Raw genomic sequence first — 22024 nt, 5'->3', positions numbered from 1 at the left:
TGAAGAAAAAACCCGTTATTTTAAGTACTGTTTTCTTAACCTGGAAACCGTCATTATTTTAATAATAATATTTTTCTGTTACCCCGGGTTTTGAGACATGTTTCGGTTATTAGCACATGATCTAGATATTCCTAAAGTGGTGTTTTTTATGTTTCTGTATGAGAAAATGGTGATGCCCGAGGCACGTCTACCCTCCCTTGCCCTTCTTTGTCAATTCTTTCGGGTGATGTGATGCCTCCCTCAGAACAGAACCCTGGATCTAATATTAAAGGGGCAAAACTTAGCAATTCTCATACTATAAATTTCGAATTTAAATGTCTTTTGCGTTAAATTAAGTTTTAAAAGCAATGTCTTTCAACTACTGGTTTCATGTTGAAATGTGGATAAATATTGATCACTTTATTTTTAATAGTATTGGTTTCGATATGTTGCCAGTTAAAAGTAAGCAACTTAGATTTTAAAGTAAGTAGCCAGTGAGGTGGTAAATATGTGCATTTGGTTCTGTCTTCGTTTTCATCTTTTTTAGGGCGGCAAAATCTTAACATTTCACTTGAATTCCCAAATCAAGGTCCCGCTAGCGGTGAATGTTTTGAAGAGACTTTTAATTAGGGTTTTGTTTCTTTTCTTTGTTGTTTCTTTTTTTACAAATAAAAAAAACAGACCTCCAAGAAAAGGGAAGAGAGAAAAATAACTTGACTTTGGCCTCGAAAGAATTACATAAAAAACTAAAACAGGGAGCTGAATTCTACCTGAGAAGCAGGAAATGGACATTTGAACAAATAAACAGGTACTTTGGGACTCTACCTCTCTATTTATTCATCTGTTTATCTATTGCTGTCGTTAATTTCTAACTATCTTCCATTGTCGAGTATGGTGTTCTCTTAATTATGTGACGTTACCTTAACTATATGAATGTGTGCACGACGACACATGTGATTGACAAACTTCCTCTTGCCGCAAAGCCTCATCGGTCTGCACCTCCTGGAGAAGAAAGTGTTCCATCTCATGTAGAAATCTTGACGGCTCATGTAATCGATTTGCTTCTGGAAGTTTCGGCTGACTCGGCAATGCAGCAGCTCCTGCAAGAACGCCCGGGCCAGGCTCGTTTCGGTTTTATTATTCGTGGTAGAACCATTTCACTCTCCAGTAATGCAAAGGCTCTGTACTGAAGGAGGGAGAAAGAGTCGATATAATACAATACACACACACACACACACACACACACACACACACACATATATATATATATATTATATATATATATATATATATATATATTATAGAAATAATATATATATATATATATAAATATATATTATAGAAATAATTAATCAAAACTTTAACGTGTGAAACAGATATAAATTTCTGACTCACATTAGGATCGAACCCAGGTTTTTCAATTGAAAGACGAGACTACTGCCAACCAAGCCACACAAGTCATAAGAGAAGTTGAAACCTAAGTACCATGTACCTATGGCTTTACCTGGGCAGGCTAACTGTCTTGCATACCAGAAAAGATAATTAAAATCAAATGTTGTCAATGGGGTCACTGTTGGGAGGGATGTTGGGGAAAACATCTTGGCATGCAAGGCAGTTAGCCTGCCCAGGTAAAGCCTTGGGTAAAGTGGTACTTAGGTTCCAACTTCTTTTATGACTTGTGTGGCTTGGTTGGCAGTAGTCTTGTCTTTCAATTGAAAAACCTGGGTTCGATCCTAATGTGAGTCAGAAATTTATGTTATATATATATATATATATATATATATATATATATATATGTGTGTGTGTGTGTGTGTGTGTGTGTGTGTGAGAAGCTGTTTTTCCTAATAGAGGATAGTTCCAGAAAATAAGCAATTCTTAATCTACTTCCAAATCAAGTATGAGCCTAATGTGGAATAAATTTCCACAACAGTAGCTGCTCCAAACACCTTCACAGATGGCTGGATCATCAGTAATATGTAAAGTCTCGTACATACACTGTTCAATTCACCCCCTGTCTTGCAAGTATTCTAGCTTCCTTTCCAGTACCCTTTTCAGTCCATTATCTTCCAATATTCAAAAGTCTTCCTATCCTCCTTTCATCTAACACTTATAAAATCATACACTCTTCACAGCTTACCCTCATCTGTTTCTTTACATATGATCAAACCATCTTAGTACATCTTTTCCCGTCTAATTATTTCACCATTTCTGCATGTTTACCACCATATTTCTCCTCTTATCAGGTCGTCTGGCTACAAATACTAAGAATCAGGCCATCTAAACATCTTTTACGATGTTTATTTCAGCATTCACCCTTCACTCACCTGAGAGGGAGAGTTGGCTCAACATTCCCCAACGTATTCCCACGTTAGTCTTTATGATCTACATACACCCTTTTACCTTTCTTGCTTTTCCTGTTCTGTGATAAGTTTTTTCTTTGAACAAACCGCTTTCATTCTTTACCCATCCTTAATAACATTCATTACTTTTTATTTTTTTTTTCCATTTACTTTCCAAACACTACTCTTGCTCACATTTGTGCTCAACTATCCTCTCTTGCAGTTACTTCCAAGCTCTTTTTAGGTTTTGTAGTCATTGATATATAATGTCAAACATTATCCCCTCCACGCTCCATCCACAAGTCATTTTCCAAGCCCCCAGCTTGGCATCTTTTCTACTGTCCTTTCTCTTACTTCTCATATCACTCTATCCATAAAGGCATTAAATCGTTTTTGGGACATACGAAACCTTGTCTCAGACTGATTTTACACTACCCAGTCACTTGCCCTGAGTCACTGTCAGTAACATATCTCCCTTACCATATATTTTCAACACACTTCACATTGCCTTTGTATTAATCCTATATTATGCTTTTCCAGGTCCATGTATGCCAAATTCAGCTTTTTCATCATACTGCCAAGTTTTTCACATAACTTTGTTTTGTTTAAATGAACGCTATTTTTCCCTCATCATTCCTTTCATAAACCTTTACTTTCTCAATGGAAATCATACCTTATGCATTTCCTGGTATACTACGTAACATTACACCCCTGTGATTCTTACATTCACTTCTAACACCTTTATAATGGAACAATTATTCTTTCACCATTCTTTAGAACCATATCCTCAACCAGGAATACTTTACAAACCCTGGTCAATCACTCAGCCATATTGCCCCCACAATACTTACGCCTCACTTATATCTAATTAATCCTGGTGTCTTCCAATTTCTAAACCTTGCACTAAACCTTTCAACTCTTGTGTCATTCACCTCTGCCTCTTCAAAATACTCAGTCCATCAGTCTAGTACTGTATTCATTTTAGAGAGCATCTCTTCCTTAGTACATTAACATTTCTCTGCATTTACTTCATTGTAGAACAACTTTTTATAATCACTAAAATTTTTATTCCTCTCTCCCACCTCTATTTTCAAATAATTGGCTTCTTTCTAAGTCCACTTCTTCATCCTAATAAGTCTTCACTAATTTATTGTTAACTATTTTTTTTCTAAATGGGTGTGCAATCTCACAACACCTGGATCCATTCTTCATTAATGCTTACTCATTTTTCCACTACTATGTATTTCCCCGCGTCATTTATCATACAAGGGAGCTGGCTAGTCAATCTTTTAATATATTTCAATCCTGGGCTACATAAATACCAAAAAACCTCATTCCAGTCTGTCTATTTGGAAATAGTACTACTGCTTCCATACTTCCACTATTGATATTTGCATTCATTGCTTCATCAACCTGAGCTACATTTACCCTCTAAACCTTACTCTTTCTATACTTACTGCAAACTTATTCTTCTTCCGAATATTTTCAGACTCTTACAGTTGCTTCTGCAGTCTCTTGTCTCTATCCATAAAATTATCATCTATTTTCTTTCCCTACAACTTTTCACCTTTACCTACATCACACTTTATTATAACACAAGAAGCCTCACACACATGACAGTTTCTGCTTCATTTCTACAACAAGCTAGTTCCTCTCTCTAAAGGCAAACTGGGCACTCAAAATCCTGATTAACGTCCAACAAAAGACATCTCCCAAGGACACTGGGGTTTACCAAATTCCATGCCAGGACTGTGACCAATCTTACATCGGATTTACAGGTAAATCACTTCCCCAGAGATTAATACAACACAAACGGTCAGTTAGGTATGGACAACAGAACTCAGCTATTTTCAACCATATAAATGAACATAACCATAGAATAAACTGGAATTTGTCACGTGTAATTTATAGCAGCAACTGCCGGTACAAGAGTCAAATAATGGAATCGGCCTTAATAAAAGAGAGGCAGGTAATGAACATCTCAAAAGGAGCATGGATTTCAGATACGATCGACAAGGTTTTCATTCAACTAACGCTTAAGAAGATTAAAGGAAGATTATCAGCGGGGTGACCTAAATTGGCTTGCCTGTGGATGGACCTCTTGGTATAAATACCACCTTTTCTATAAACTTTCTCATTCATCTACCTGAAGAGGGAGACAGCAGTCTCTGAAATGTAGTACTATTCTATCTATATTTTGGTTGTTTTTGATGGGCTCCTTTTATTAGATGGAATTCTGTTGTAACAGAACATTTTTACCAGTCATATATATATATATATATATATATATATATATATATATATATATATATATATATATAGATATAATTCTTATGCTGTGGGTTTCGTAATGCAATTATGGTTTGGTAATGCAGTTAATTCCCCTCAGAAACTGTCTATAATGTTGTACAATATATATTTTTATGTTCAGATTCCCATATTTAAAGATAACATGTTTAAGTAATGTATAATTCCTAGTTGAGACATACGTCAGGCAGCGAGAGAGAAAAAGGTAGCATAAGATACCAAAGAGAGATTGCTCTGTTCGAGCAAAAGGAGTTGTTATTCAACAGGACGCAGCTGAGAGGGAGATTCCTAAAGAAGGATGATGTAAGAATTACTCGAGATTGCATCAGATCATTCTGGATTCTTCCATGAAAACGATATAATTTAATTTTATTTGCAGATTATATTGCTCTGAAAAATTTTAATATTTTTGTGACAAACGCGACCCCATACGCCCAGATACGCAAATAGATAGAAGGGATTCATTATACGCTAGGACGAAGAGCCGTATGTTGGGTCTCTCTCTTCTCTTTCTTTCTCTCTCTCTCGCTCTTTCTCTCTCTCTCTCTCTCTCTCACGAAACATTGATTTTTTACCATAACGTAACTCATAATTTGGGATTGGTCACTGACTAGGTTTAATTTCTTAGTAACGGAATATTTTGTGGAATCTGAACATACGCAGTCTATTATTATTTTTGTATAATGGGCGCCACAAAAGTGTTGAAAAGTAACCGGTCTTCCTTTTGAGTGGAACTGCAATTGTTAAAGGTATTGTACTTTACAATATTCTGAAGTGCACTTTAAGGTTTTATTTGCGGTGGTTGGATGAAATTATAACTTTTTATACATTTTTTCTCTTTTATTTTGTTATTTTGACATGTCCATTTTATGTATTTAATGTTTGTGCTGTCCTTGCTTTTAATGCTTTTCCATATTATTCTATGTTTTTTTATATTATAATTTGTTCAATTAGTTTGATTATTTCTTGTTGTATAATTGTTTTAATCTAACACTTCTGAATTAATTTGCATTTAATTAGATTTCTTTTCAAATTTAATTATTGCTTTATGGTTTAAATTTTATTGACTATTTAATTTTCTTGATAAAATTGATAAAATTTAATTTCATTTTGTATAATGATTAATTCAAGAATTAATTAAACTTTTGTTTTCAAGTAATTACAATTTCCCCGAGATTGTGAATTTCACTTATCATTTTTGAATTTAGAAATAAATTTTCGTATCTAAATTTTTAATGAGTATTTCGTTTATTACCAGTATATGTATATTTTATTTTTATTTAGGTAGAAATATAGAGTGGTAATTAGACTGTGTTCCTCAAGGGAAGTAGAACGAGGGAAATAATTAGATTTAAAATTGTTGAGGGAGTGATGCCCTTTAATTAAGATCTTTACACCTGTTTTAATGACCTCAGGCTGATTTCCTAAGCGATTATTAAGTTCTATAAGGGATCACTGTTACCTTTAGAGTATTCAAGGTTCAGTTGTCAGGCTGATGTAGTACTAGTAACCAGGCACTCGACCAAACTGTGCCCAACCAATATAAATGGTGTCCCCGACCAAGGATTAAGAGATTCTTGCTCTAACAAGTACAAATGGTAAGTGTGGTAGCCAGATGCTCGTCTCTTCCTCACCATATATATATATATACAGTATATATATATATTATATATATATATATATATATATTATATATATAGGATATATATATATGTGTATATATTACGGGTTCTTATTTATAAGCCAAGGGTAATTAACATAAGTTTATTGAACAGACTACCAATTAAACAGTGAGTACAACCAACATTATGGAGAGCGGGAAAGATCCGAAAGATACTCTGGTCACGTGACTAATGCAAAATGTGAACAATAGATAAGATTCATAAACCTAGATGGTGTACCAAATAATATTTATACACTGGCTACTTAATAAAAAAAATACATAGATCACAATATTCATATATTGTTACTTTTTTTTTTAAACCTTTTTCAACGAAAGTCTGGAATAACCTTTCTTTTACATAAATGCTTCTTGCAAAATGCATTTAATCCTACATACTTAATTGGCTCTTTAAATTGATTACAAATAATCCTCACATCACGACCACTCCTGGTTCTTTGTAGTTCTAAGATATCAGCCTCAGGATTTATACAAGATTTATTTTTAACTTCATTCGTATTTGCATAAGTTTCAATTTCAATATCAGAATCAGTATAATTATCAGTTACTGTCTCTGATGTCTTCCTCAGAACTTTGTGATTTCTAAAATATACTTTGCCTTCTACTTCTGTTTTGTATTTCCTTTTTGAAACCTCTTTTATTGCCTTACCTTTTTTCCATTCTTTTTCCTGGAAGTGGCTGTACAATGATGACATCGCCTGGTTTTAATGAGGTTAAATTCTATTATTATATTTAGCTTGCCCAATCAATTTCTTAGTTTGAATTTCTAGTACCCTATCAACAATCTTGGGTTTGAGTCAATTTTCTGTTAAAGGCAACTGACTTCGAGTTCTTCTGCCAGAAAATCTTAAGCAGATGGAGAGTTAAACCCTTCAGCTGGAGTATTTCTCCATTCAAGAAGTGCTAATAGGGGATCATGGCCATCCTCCTTTGGTTTTTTGAACAATTGTTTCATTATTTTTACTGCAATTTCAGCTTTGCTATTTGACTGGTAGTGGTAAGGGAATGATTACATGTTTAAATAACCATTTCTTTACAAAATATTGAAATTCACTTACTACAATGTCCGGTATACTATTCCGTGAAAGATGACTCCTAATCTTCGTTTACAACATTTGACGTTAACATGCTTTCCAATGAATTTATCTCAAAATTTGATGATAATAATCTACCAAAATCAAATAGTTACAATTACCACCACTAAAAATATCCATTCCAATTTTAGACCAAGGCCTAGAAGGAAAATGCCAGGTCAGAACAATATATCTCTGCTATACCTAATAGTAGCATCAATCCCATTGTGAGCATAATGAATTTGTTATAGTGTGTAAGACCTTAAACACGATGAGACAACAATGCAGTTATCTCTAAAAATTCTAAAATTATCAACAGTAAGTTCATCCCTAAATTTAAAAAAAGATCTCATGATTTCAGGAACCTCATTGTAATGAGTTGGCCAACTTTTTAGAATAGTTTCTTTTAACGTTTGCGATGCTGCATCACTTGTAGTCCTTTGTTTAATGTCCTCAAGTCTTTCATTTGTCACAACAGCATGTTCTGTCATATTTACATTACTAACCTCTTCTAAAAATGCAATTACGTCAGATATATCGGTATCTTAAAATGTATTCGACAAAAAATATCTACCCAGTGTATCTGCTGTATACATTTTACTACATGGTTTATACTTAACATTTAAATTAAACTTCTACAACTGTAATAACGCTTTGTAACCTCTTAGGACACTTCAGTAATGGTTCATTAAAAATACTCTCCAAGGTTTGTGGTCTCTTTCGGCAATAAAGTCTTTGCCATAAAGATATTGATCGAAATGTAAACCAGATGATAAATAATGGATGGAAACTAGAACTGAAGAGATACAACACGTCGCATTGTGGGAACTTCTTCACATACTAGATATGTGACACATGGAATAAACTGCTACCAGAAGTTGCAAACAGCAGCAGTGTAGAATAGTTCAAAAGAAAGTTAGACAAAATCATTAGAACACTGTAAATGAATTGTAAAACTTGACCACTCCTCGGATGGACTAATAAGTCTTTGAGACATCTGAACCCTTGTAACTCCTTGTAAATCAGTAAATACAATATAAACGGTATAGTGCTTATGATGTAAATTATGTATATATATATATATATATATATATATATAAGATATATCTATATATATATACATGTATATATATGTATGAATGTATATATATATATATATATAATATATATATATATATTATATATGTGTGTGTATATACTTATATGCAGTTGTTTTTTGTAATGAATATCATCCTCTCCTTAACTGTATGAAATGTTGTAAAATTGTTTGCAATATTTTCAGATTCCATATTTAGCTTTAGTTAAGTTATTATGTTCTAATAATGTATGTTCAGATTTGCATAACATAATTTAAAAGTTAGGAATACTGTAGAATGTGAGAAGGAAGAGATTAGCATTGTCTGTTCGAAGCAAGAAAATAGCTGTCACCACTTGGGGCCAGGTGGTTCCAATTTTTTTCTTTTGTAAACAATCTTGCGATGCTCGTATTTGTTTCACAATTGTGTCCTGGTCAAGTAACCACGTGAAGGATTGCATCATCTTCCATAAGCATAAAACGTTTCACATAAGTTTGATGCCTTTCATTTCATATAAGTAGTTAGAGATGTTTTTGTATTGAAAACTATCTAATATTGCTAGTAAATTAACTCTTATATCTCTCTATTTGTCAAAAGAGAATTTGTTGACTCGTAAGTAGCTTAAATTTTGAAGTGGAAAGTTTCGTGACGTCACTCAAGGAAATGACGAAACTTAATTTCATTCGAGAAAATTCTATAATCATATCTTTCACTTTAAAAGACTTTTATTGTCTTAAATCATGTAATGATATATGTTGTTTATGATTGTAATCTCACTTTCTCTCTACTTATTGTTTTGAAAGAGAATTTTTATGATATTAGCCCAACCATTTTAGACAAGGTCCGCTGACAAGCTTCCATACGAAGACAGAGAAGTCTTGACATTCTGAGCTTTGAAACCGTGGCATGATGAGATCATTATCTCCCCCCCACCCACCACCTCTCTCTCTCTCTCTTCTCTCTCTCTCTCTCTCTCTCTCTCTCTCGCCTATACAAGAGATTTTTTATTTCACATTAATGTAAAGATTTTATACTTAGTGATTAGTCACTCATAATTTTAGATTTCTTGTTTGTTAGAGTTATTTAATATTGCTTAGTATATTGTGGAATCTGAACAAAAATTGTACAAGTGTGTAATGGCGCCTTTTTTGGAATATGTTAAATTTTTTTAATATGGTGATTTTTTTTAATATGGTGATTTTTTTAATATGGTGAATTTTGGAGCTAGCTGCAGCAGAAACATAATTGGTACCAAGGTAATGTTTTAAGTTGCAACTTAAAAACAGATTTACAGTGGTTTGGTAAAAACTATTTCATTTTTTACTTATTGCAATTTTTATGTTCTGTGCTTATTTCTTTTGAAGTTATTTTTTTTTTTTGTGCATTTATCCATTTTTCTTACTGAACTGTGTTTTTTTATTCTGTGTAATTAATGCTTTCTAAGTGATTTTTGTAATTTTAGTATTTTCCACATTTTTCTGTGTTTTCATTTACATTCACAATTTGATTAACTTAATTATTATCATTAATTAATTATTGCATATTTAGTAGAGTCTAACACTTGTGAATTACTTTGCATTTACTTAGAATTCTTTTAAAGTTTTATTGGTGTTTAGCATTTGTAAATTAATTTCCAAATTTCAGTTATTACCTATCACTTGAATTTCAATTGCATTAATTAATTTTCTTGATTTTTGTTATAAATTAATTTTTATTTAATTTTACTTAATAATTAATTTACGAATTAATTAAACTTCGCGTTGTTTTCAAGTGACAGTAAATTTCCCTGAGATTGTGAATTTCACTTATAAATTTTGGATTTAATAATATTTGTTTTATTTAAAATTTTTATAAGTGTTTTCTTTTTCACCAGTGTATTTAGTTTGGTTTAGGTAGAAATATAGAGTGGCAATTAAGCGGTTTTCCTTCAATTTAATTGAAGTAAGTTAGAACCAGGGAAATACTTAGACTTTTAAAACCAGGGAAATACTTATACTTTTAAAGTTGTTGATGGAGTCATGCTTTTTATTTAATTTAATTACCTATAAGATTACCTCACACCTGTGTTAATGAACTTGGTCTGATTTTCTGTAATATTGCTAAGTTGTTTAAGGGATCACTGTTGACTTTAGAGTATTCAGTCGTATTTTACCTGTGATGAAGGTTCAGGTGTCTGGTTGGTGTGAGACAATTATTTTATGAATGGTAAGTATAGTAACCAGATACTTGGCACTTCGTCACAATATATATATATTAATTTACATCATATGTTCTCCCGCCGAACAAAATGGGTTGAAAACCTCCCTGAATTTCAGAAAAATATTCTGCTATAAATGAAATGGAAATTCCATTTCTTAAGAAATTGTTAACAGTTTACCAAAGAAAAAGTAATATATATAAATATATATATATATATATATATATATATATATATATATATATAGGATATATATATAAATTACTTTTTCTTTGGCCCACTGATAACAATTTCTTAAGAAATGTAAATTCCATTTTATTTCAAACAATATCTTTCTGAAATTCGGGGAGGTTTTGAAGGCATTTCGTTTGAAGGGAGAACACAGAAATACGGGAGAATCCCGGAGGGTTGGCAAGCCTAGTTAATAGTTGCGAAAATTAAACCTATGTTTTGGAAGAGATTATTTTTTATACCAATCGCTTTTCTAAGAAATAGTCGCTTTGGAAATACAGGCCCAAATTGTTTGTCGAGTCTAGTATCACTAATAATATTGTTTTGCGAAAGATTTGTTAATTAGTTATTCGAAGGTAATTAAAACTCTCACATTACAACGTGACTGCACCGGTTCAGTACTAGTTGAAAATAATTAGTTTCGTGGAATATTTCAGATTATGTTTTTCATTCTAAGCAGTTGTCTTTGGCAAGGACTGACATATACAGTAAATAAATGTGAAACTCACCTGTAAAATGTGTCTTGTACAGCGTTTGCCAGTAGTTCCCCGAGGTATGTCGACCCACTCCTCCAGGTGGTCCAAAGTATAACAGCTTTTGGAGGTGGTTTCTGACTCTCTATCTCCTGATAGTAATGTGAAGATGCATCACTGTTTGGATGTAGATGTGCATACTGCAGCGGTTGGACCTTTTTGGAAAACGACATGAAGATCATGGGGGCATAATTCGCGGCCAAAACCAAGTACATGAACACGGCCACTGAAATCCCTACGACGAGCAAGGTCTGCTTGCAGCGCTGCCCTTTCATCGCCTCTGAACGCTCCTCTCACGAGACTGGTGTAGGCGGTCATCGCCAGAGTTCCATCTTACCTCGCAGTCTTTTGCAACTTTTCCATATTTATTGTTCGAGTTGTCGTCTGAAAGAAAAGGAAATTTAGATTTAAAAAAAAGGAACGAGAACATAACTACATTGTTTGCGTTTGTGGATTCATTCGCTCTTGCATGCGCAGAGCCTGAAGGTCCACATCATGCCACCATATGTTTTAACCTCTCTCAGAAGACTACACGTAATATAAAACGTTTTTGAATTTGTAGACAATTAATGAAAATTTTGTTATTTCCAAGGCCATATTTGCCTCATCTTAACAGAAGTAGTCAAATGGCTGTAAGAAAAAACAATTGAAAGCAACAACCATAATTATACTTAAATAATCCTGTACATAAAGAGGAATAAGGCAGAATAACGCAAATAATTGGACGTGCTGCAATAAAGGTCAATGTTGATTAAGATCATCTCAAGGAGTCCTTGGGCAATTTCCCTTTGTGGGTAGTTTACCCGGTTATCCTTTGATGTTTTTTTTTTTAATCAGGCTCGTTGGATTATTTTCTTTTCAAGATGTTCTTGTTAGTTTTCCTATTCTGGAGTCCTTGGACCATTTTCATATCAGGTAGCCTAATCACTGAATGATCATTATAATCATAATATCCTTAGCAAGTTTCTTATCTAGAAGTCCACGCATAATTTTGTATGCTAGAACTTCTTCTCTTAACGCCCTTATCAAGTAAGTAGTCACGCAGCCCGGACTATTGAGATGCAACGAACGAGATACCGACTGTAACTCCTACTGGTATTTGGGAGTAGACTTGTAAACTGTGAAACTGACTGTCTGCCGAAAATATATGGATGACTTGCTTTAACAAGCACGACTAATTGCTTGGTAGATGTTGGTCTAGATCCAGCATATAAGATACCGGATGAAACTAATATATAATATATCCGTGGACTCTATTGATTACTGAATGACCAGTGACAGACACACTGGAGGGTGGGTATGGCCATGGTAAACTCTTTATCACCTCTCCTTTCAAACTTATATATGGAATTTTTTGAAAGACAACACCTCACGAATATCACACTTGTCCCCTTAAAGTGGTACAGATATGTTGATGACATCTTAGTAGTCTTACCTGTTGGTATCAATGTAAATGATTTATTGTCTAAATTGAATAATTTAGTCCCATCCATAAAATTCACTGTTGAAATTGAAAATAACAATGTCATCCCTTTCCTAGATGTATTAATACATAGAGAATCTTTCCAATATAAATTCAGTATTTATAGAAAACCCACAAATAATTTAACATATGTACATTTTTATTCTGGCCACCATCTTAATATTAAAATTTCAATTTTTCTTCAATGTTCCAACGTGCTTTGCGTATCACGAGTCCACAATATCTTGACCAAGAAATAGAATACATAAAAAAGATAGGAAACGATCTCTACTACCCACCTCATTTAATTGATTTATGTTATCAAAAAGCTCACTAAAAGTGTTATAGTGTTGCTATTAATGAAAAAGAAATGCCTAAAAATGTACTTAGCTTACCTTACTTTCGTGGATTTGAGACCATAAGATCAATATTTAAATCGTTTAACGTTAATGTAGTGTTCTCTTATAACAATACCATTAAAGATATGCTAATTAAGAATAGTCCCATAACAAATAACAACATCATTTACAAAATTCCTTGTAAGGATTGCTCATCTTTTTACGTTGGTCAGTCAAGTAAAAATTTTATGTGTACGTATTAAGCAGCATATGTATTCAGCTAGAACAGCCCAGACTTCAAATGCACTGTTTATCTATCTGAGTGAAAAATCTCATTGTATTAATTGGGGGGGTGATACCTCTGTAATTGCTAGATCTAATGATTATGTTTCAAGAAATTTACTGGAATCAGCAATGATACAAATCACTAATAAAAACAACCTAAATCTTAGTCTGGGATTGTACCATTGGGACCCATATATTTCTAAGATGTTTATGAAGGACCTTAAAATAAATGAACTACTAATAAATTAGTTCCACATGTATATAGTTATTATTTCTCTCCTCTCTCTCTCTCTCTCGTCTCTCTCTCTCTCTCTCTCTCCTCTCTCTTGCTCGATATATTTATATCCTTTTTTCGTCTTTTCAATCATTTCTTTGGGAACATTTTGTAAATTTCATGGTAATAAGTTGTATATGCCTCCTTGTTTTTTCAAATGTTAATTGTTTTTCTGGATGAATCATCTGTTTGACCACGTGTTTTGCTCCTCCAAGGAGTGGCTGCTTAAAATCGCTAATCTTGCCATCAGGCGTTTCCTCGTTTCTGTAGAATGAAATCGGCCTTATTGCTAATCTTGTAATGTCAGTTTGGATATTAAGCCTACTTTTACTATGTTTTTTTCCTCTGTATGTTCAGTTATGCTTAGTAAAGGGTCGTGCTAGACCGAAAGTTCTCGGCTATCTCGCTTTTCAATTTTCCTTCGTGGCAAAAACCTTTATTTATACATAGCATCACGTTTTATATACTTCGTGATCAAGTTATTTATATATTTGTATATATATTTACACACACACACACACACACACACACATATATATATATATATATATATATATATATATATATATATATACATATATATATATATATATATATATATATATATATTATATATATACATATATATATATATATATATATATATATATTAGCATTAACCCTTTCGTGTGGAGTTACTACTTCACGCAAAGTATAATTTTTTGTGTGAATGGGAGGCGTCACAAGTGACAATAGCTACAAGTACTTGTAGTGATCCATTTTTGAATAATTGAACCAATCATATGGTGCCAGTCTCAATTCTTCTTCTAAAAAAAAGGGGGGGAAATGTAATAGCCTGTCTTTGGTCATTTTCTTTTCTTTTTGCAGAGTAGGCCTATAGTTAGGGCACTGCAGCCATGTCGAGTGCCGTAGCCTTACATCAACTGACTTGTTCTTGAGTTGAGGTAGGATGGCGTGGATGAAATGAAATTTTTATCGGATATGGCATTTCGATTGATATTAAGACCAAAGTCCCATCTTGTAGAGCCTCTTAATTTAACTCCCACACTTCCACAAAGAAATGAAGTAGCACAACACAAATAATTACTGGAAACGAAAATGTGAATGAATCGTTCAAGATAGGCTAACTACAAAACATTTTTCCCCATTGTATTACCCCTCCCGAAGTTGACGATCATACAACTTGGAGCTCCTGACTCCTAAATTAAGTAGGACTATTATAGCATGTCAGTTATTTAATAGTCCAATTATTTTCGGCTGCCTCACTCAAATTAATCTATACACTATCACTAAGTACCAGTACCATATATATTCAGAAAAGAAATTCTAAATTCAGCTAAAATGATACTTACGGGTAAATTAAGGTGAAAATTGTCCGCAGATTGACGTTTATAGTCAGCTGAGTGTGTCTGTCACTTAACTTCCCTCCAGCACACACCACAGCCAGCCTATGCAATGTGTTTCAATACATTCTATTGATGCTGGCTTTGGTGACTGTTATTCGTCTAATTTTCTCCCAGTAATATTTTTTCTTTTATTGTTCATAATAACCTGTAGACAGATATCTATTAGCATATTTACAATTGCTAATATGGTTTATAAACCATCTCCAACACAGTCATAAAGACCGGACAACCAAAAGTGCAAATCTGTCAGCGGTGTACAAAGCATAGGGCGTCAGTCACTGAAGTGGAACTCCTTGCCGAGAGTGTGACCTCGGGCGGCCATATTGAAGGGTCGCAGTCCAGCTCTTAGTACTATACTTTACTACTATTATTATTTTTACTATTATTTTTTAAATCTTATTATTATTATTATTATTATTATTATTATTATTATTATTATTATTATTATTGTTGGACCCATTTTCACAGAGAAAAATTACCTTAAGAAAACAGGTTACCCTAAGCACTCCAGCCATTGTGGTCAATGTCTAAGCATCTGCTCTTGAATCTAAGGAGAGTCAAGCGTAAATGGTTCTTGTAAATTACAGGACTTTCTTTGCATACAGTCACTAAGCACCAAATAAACAGTGTTTAGTGATTGTAGCATAATCACTAAACACTAACATTCACAATGCACTTACACTCAGTGAGCACTCACACTTACACACATTCACTATACACACACACACTTAACATACACTCACACTCAATAACACTAAACACTCACTGAATACCCAACACTCACCAGGCACTCGCTATACACTAAATGCTCACTAAACACTTAAAACACTAAACTCACTAAATACTCATTACACCCCAAACACTCGGTAAACATTCCTAAATATTAATCAAACGTTAACCAATCACTAAGCATTCAGTAAGCACTCACTTTACACTAAATATTCACTAAGTACTCACTATACACTAAACACTCACTAAGCACTCACTATACACTAAACACTCACTAAACCTAAACATTCATTAAATACTAAATACTCACTAAACCCTAAAAGCTCATTAAACCTCTAAACACTCATTAACCACTAAACAGTGAATGAACATCCACTCAGTAAACACTCAATAAACACTTACACACTAAACATTCACTAAACACTAACATTCACAAGACAGTCACTAAACACTCACTGAATACTTACTGAACATTCACTACACACAACCATTTACAAAACTTTAACTGAACCTAAACACTCACTAAACATTCACTGAATACTTACACACTAAACATTCACTAAGCCCTAAACACTCACTGAACATTCACTGAATGCTTGCACACTAAACATTCACTAAACACTAACATCCACAAAACATTCACTAAACCCCAAAGACTCACTAAACATTCACTGTATACTTACACACTAAAAATTTACTAAACACTAACATGCACTAAACCTTCACTAAACCCTCAACACTCACTCAGCACTTACACACTAAACATTCACTAAACCCTAAACACTCACTGAATACGTACACTCTAAATATTCACTGAATACTAATATTCACAAGAAATCCACTAAACACTCACTTAACATTCACCAAAACCCCAAAGACTCACAAAACATTCACTGAATACTTACACAATAAACATTCAATAACATTTACAAAACATTCACTAAACCCTAAACACTCACTAAAAAGTCTCTGAATTACTTGCACATTAAACATTCACTAAACCCTAAACTAAACATTCACTAAACACTTACTCATAAACATTCACTAAACACTTACTCACTAAACCCTAACAATTCGCTAAACACTTACTCATTAAACATTAACAATAAAAAAAATTCACAATCGCACTCATTTTTCATTCCTCTTGTTTTCTTTACATTAATGCTAGGTGATTATTTTTTGTTATCTAGTTGCTCTTATATTTATTCATAATCTTCTTGAGAGATTGGAAATGTTCGGAATAAATTTGTGTGTGGATAAATTGCTTGAAAAATAAAGATCCTCTCCATTCTTCCTCAGCCAGGTGTATTATGTTTGGCGAGTTTTACGCCAGACGAAAAAAAATCGACTATTGTTACAACGATATATTCATTCCTAAAACTGATAATACACAAATGTATCCATGATTTCATTAGTGTGAAAGTCAGTTGAAACCAAAAGAAGCTAGTCCTGCTTCGATAAAACAAACCGAATAGACTATAGCGCAATTATTATGATCTGTACACTGACTATAGCGTATATGTTACATATGTATTAATATCTATTTAATAGTCGCATATTACTCTATTTAACAAACGTTATGTACAAAGACATTTTACAGCAGTAACTCTAATAATGATAAGAACTTACATGCTGCTTTATTATAGGCCTACAGATAATATTTGTATAAAATAAATACAAAGGATATAGAAAGAAAAAAAATTATTATATTGATATATCACGATAATGTATAATACGGTTCAATAGTAGCGTACTATACGTAGTCTATGCAGTAATTATCAGGGCTTGCCCTTCCCTCTCCGTACCTGTTAGGGTGTGTCTGTCAGGGGTAACCACCCACTAAAATGTCTGTCATTACCAACACAGCATCCTAGGATGTGCAGTGGTATTGTAGTACAAATTTTACTTGATATCTCCAATGTTGGATGCAGATCCTGTCTTCCCCTTCCCCACTCGTTATGGGGTGCCTGTCAGGGGTTAACCACCCAGTGCTATTGTAGTGTAAATTGCACTTGGTATCTCCTAAATCGGATCTAGATCCAATTAAGCCCCCCTTTTCCGTGTGTCTGTCAAGGGGACCCACCCTCCAGTATGTCTGTCACTGGTCATTCTGTAATCAATAGAGTCCACGGATATATTATATATATATTAGTTTCATCTGGTATCTCATATACTGGATCTAGATCCAACATCTAACAAGCAATTAGTGGTGCTTGTTAATTAAGTAAGCCACCCATATATTTTCGGCAGGCGGTCAGTTTCAAAGGACACCTTTATGTGCAGCTTTGTGTTGAGAAGTCTTTGATTTCGTTTCGTCTCAAGGATTCCGAGAATGAGTCGATTATCCAAGAATCCCTGGGCAGTTGTTCAAGTCTTCCGATATTTGCCTTGTCAGAGGATTCTTTGGGAACTGTTCAGACTGCGTGTTGCGAATATAGGGTTTAAATTGACTGTGAAATAATTTACTATGACTAATGCAGTGACACAAGGATTCAGTTTTAACCTTTCATTTGTGAAGGTCAAAATCTAAGCATAAAAACAGAGGAAGCATCATATTTATTTATCATGAAGAATTTGATGAAGGCTTATTTATGTTAGGAGGGAGTATGGTGCTCTGATAGGAAAATAATGGTTGTACACGTAAAGCACGATAATTCGTTACTGGCATCAGAAACACACTCTCTCTCTCTCTCTCTCTCTCTCTCTCTCTCTCTCTCTCTCTCCGTTTTCATACAATGAAGAGGTTGAAGTAGAGGACCGAACGGGAAGGGTTGCGTATGAGTAAAGACTTGTTAACAATGAGGGACCTTAATGTTCGGGAAGTGTACATACAAGATGGTAGTAAATGTCTCTGATGCTTTAGGTGGTTCAACGCCCGCCTGATGAGTCTTCTGTGTAAATGTATGAAACATCTGATGTTGAATTTTCCGACAGGGGACCCTTCATCCATGGTTCTACAGATAAAATGTGAATGAGACACTGCTAGCTGCCTTATTTCTCTGCGGAGCCAACTGACGGTAAAGGAAAACGCATTTATATATGTATGTATGTGAGTATAAATATATATGTGTGTATATATATATATATATATATATATATATATAATATATATATATAGATATATATATATATATATTATATATATATATATACATATACTACCAACCCGGCACTGCCCAGAAAAATTCTGAATGACAACCGATATCTCTCTCTCTCTCTCTCTCTCTCTCTCTCTCTCTTCTCTCTCTCCTTACAACACCCCCTTTCTCTCTCTCACTTGATCTCCCTCTTACTCTCCCTCTCTCACTCTCTCCCTTTCCTGGTAAGAGAGTTGCTTCAGTTATATTACCCAGCATTTTTGACATCTTATATTTCACCACTTCTCACTGCCCCCTCATACTGGGGCTGAACTTCCTCTTGAAGGGCATCAGGAGTGACCTCAGAAGCTATGGATCAGACACTAATATCTGTTACCTCTAGATGTCACCCCTCTTCTTATCGGGGCTCACTTAAACTTGAAAAACATCAGGTGTGTCACTATTTATCTCAGTGACCTTGAAAACTATAAAGTAGGGAATAATTTCTGTCGTTTTTTTTATTTTTACAAGTCACCCCTTTCCCACCCCTTTTCACCCCCTTCTCTATTGGGGCTGAACTTGAACTTGAAGGGCATCGGGAGTATCACTTTTCATCTCAGCAACCAAAAATATGGATTAGACACTAATATCTGTCTTTTTTGGTTATTTTTAAGTCACCCCTTTCCCACGCCTTTTCATCTCCCTCCCTATTGGGGCTGAACTTGAACTTAAAGGGCATCAGAGTGTCACTATTCTTCTCATCGACCTTGAAAACTATGAATTAGTCACTAAAGCCCTTTCTAAACTGGGTTCAATATGACGTCAGAAGCGGGAAAAGTCAGAACATTTCCCACTGTAGCTGTGCTACTGATGTCACATCAAGCAAAGTTTTCAAAGCAAAGCTCGCCCGTGTAGACTAGCCTTAATATCTGTTGTTTTTGGTTAATTGTATGTCACCCCTTCCTACCCCTTTTCACATCCCCCTCCCTAATGGGGCAGGACTTGGACTTGAAGAGCAATGGGAGTGTCACTATTAATCTCAGTGACTTAAAAAACTATGAATTAGACACTAATATCTGTTGTTTTCAGTTGTTTTTCCTGACTAGAAATTGCTCTCTCTCTCTCTCTCTCTCTCTCTCTCTATACTGAAGTGAAAATTTTTTTTTTTTTTTTTTTTTTTTTGAATAAACAAAAAAATACTGTAAAATAAATTTACTACAATTTCTACTATATCTATATATATATATATATATATTATATATATATATATATATATATATATATATATGTATATATATATATATACACATATATATATAGTGTGTGTGTGTGATCGTATACATATGATAACCTAGCTGTGGGGGTTAACCGGAAAGGGAGAGACCAAGAGAGAGAGAGAGAGAGAGTGTGTGTGTGTGTGATGTGTGTGCTAGGGAGGAGAAAGAGGGGAAAAGTAAGTGATAGAGAGAGAAGAGGGGTTGTTAGGGGTAGAGAGAGTTTATCAGTTGTTATTTTGAATTTTCCGTGGGAGCACCTGGAGTGTATGCTAGTTGATAAGTGAATAATAAATAAATAAATAAATAAATAAATATATATATATATATATATATATATATATTATATATATATATAGATAATAATATATATAATATATATATATTTCAAGATTTTAAGCCAGAACCAATGAAAGTTAAGATTTCTTTCAACAAGACTCATTCATCCTAGTCTATATAAGTTACCCCTTTGAACTGAAAGCCTCCGTTCTCTAGACAAACTGTCTTTGCTCCCATTGGCTGTCCTGAATTTGTCCCCCACAGGGAAAATCTGGATTGGGGGCGGCACTTACCAGGCGAGATTTTCAAAGGACACAGCAGCTCAGTCTCAGAACTAGAAGAGCTCAGAACCGCATCAGACCTCGCCCTGCAGACACCACTTCATCCCTTCTGCTCCCCTGCCTCCTCTGGGGATCTCCCAAGTATTTTTATATCTCCATAGTGCACAGGAATATCAGCAGATAAGGAGACTTAAGCCCAGGATTTCAAGGTACTGTGGGAATAAACTTCAGTTCAGCCAAGGAATTGTTTTGCCTTTTGTCTGTATTTCATTTCAATTCTTCTAAGGCGACTTTCCCCTCCTTGGTTTAGCTTCTCACTCCCCCAATTTTGGTTCAATGCTGTGATAAATCCCCTTGTGATACTAGTAAACATCCCCTAGATATTTCAAGCAACGTAATAGTTCCTTCTGTAAGCTTCAGTCATTTTCATTCCCTCTGAGTAGTTTTGTAAATTTTTAGACTGAAAGAAAGTAGTGTATAACGCTCACCCATGTGTTCCCTCGTATTAGTACTCATGCTAGGATGCAATCTCTTTGCAGACAAACACCGTGCCTGATTCTGGATCGACAATCAACCATCTTATTGTTTCCTGAACCTATGTAAATTAATGTAAATATAGTGCATTTACAACTAAAGTTCAGCTTTTATGTAAATTCTCCTTCCTCAGTTATATCGGCCTTCTGCCATAGTTTTTTTTCTTTTCTTTTAATGTGATCTCTTGTTCCTCCATTCAAGGCCAATCTTTTTTAGTGTCAGATTACAATTTCCAGGAGTGAAAGAGCAGTTCAGAACATATTTATATATATATATATATATATATATATATAGATATATATATATATATATATATATATGAATTCTTATCACATCACCGTGATTCATATACATGCGTTAAGCAACAGATGTCCTTTAATAACCAGTTCACTCGACCTCGGAATCAATATATTTTCATATATGTTAACCGAAGGGGAATTTCTTAGTTGATAATATTATCAACTCAAAAATTCCTCTTCGGTTAACATATATGAAAATACATTAATACCGGGGTAGAGCGAATTCGATATTAAAGGAAATTTGTAGCTTAATGCATGTGTAAGCTAGTTGATAAATATATATATATCTATATATATATATATATATATATATATATATATATATATTATCATTATATATATCTATATATATATATATATATATATATAT

At 33.9% G+C, this 22024-nt stretch overlaps 1 long non-coding RNA gene across 1 annotated transcript in view; it reads right to left on the bottom strand.

The window, feature by feature from the left end:
* Window positions 1–1135: 1135 nt before the first annotated feature.
* LOC135225468 (uncharacterized) overlaps window positions 1136–22024 on the bottom strand; it is a 143897-nt gene continuing 123008 nt past the window's right edge. The window contains exons 2-3 of the long non-coding RNA XR_010316980.1: window positions 11393–11800; window positions 1136–1165 (exon numbers count right to left, since the gene is read on the bottom strand). This is a non-coding gene — a long non-coding RNA (uncharacterized LOC135225468). The remainder of the gene's footprint in view (window positions 1166–11392; window positions 11801–22024) is intronic.

Source organism: Macrobrachium nipponense, chromosome 13 (genome assembly GCF_015104395.2).
Source record: "Macrobrachium nipponense isolate FS-2020 chromosome 13, ASM1510439v2, whole genome shotgun sequence".
Taxonomy (NCBI): Eukaryota; Metazoa; Arthropoda; class Malacostraca; order Decapoda; family Palaemonidae; genus Macrobrachium; species Macrobrachium nipponense.
The sequence above is the reverse complement of the archived record's forward strand: the minus strand, read 5'-3'. Positions and strand labels throughout refer to the sequence as shown.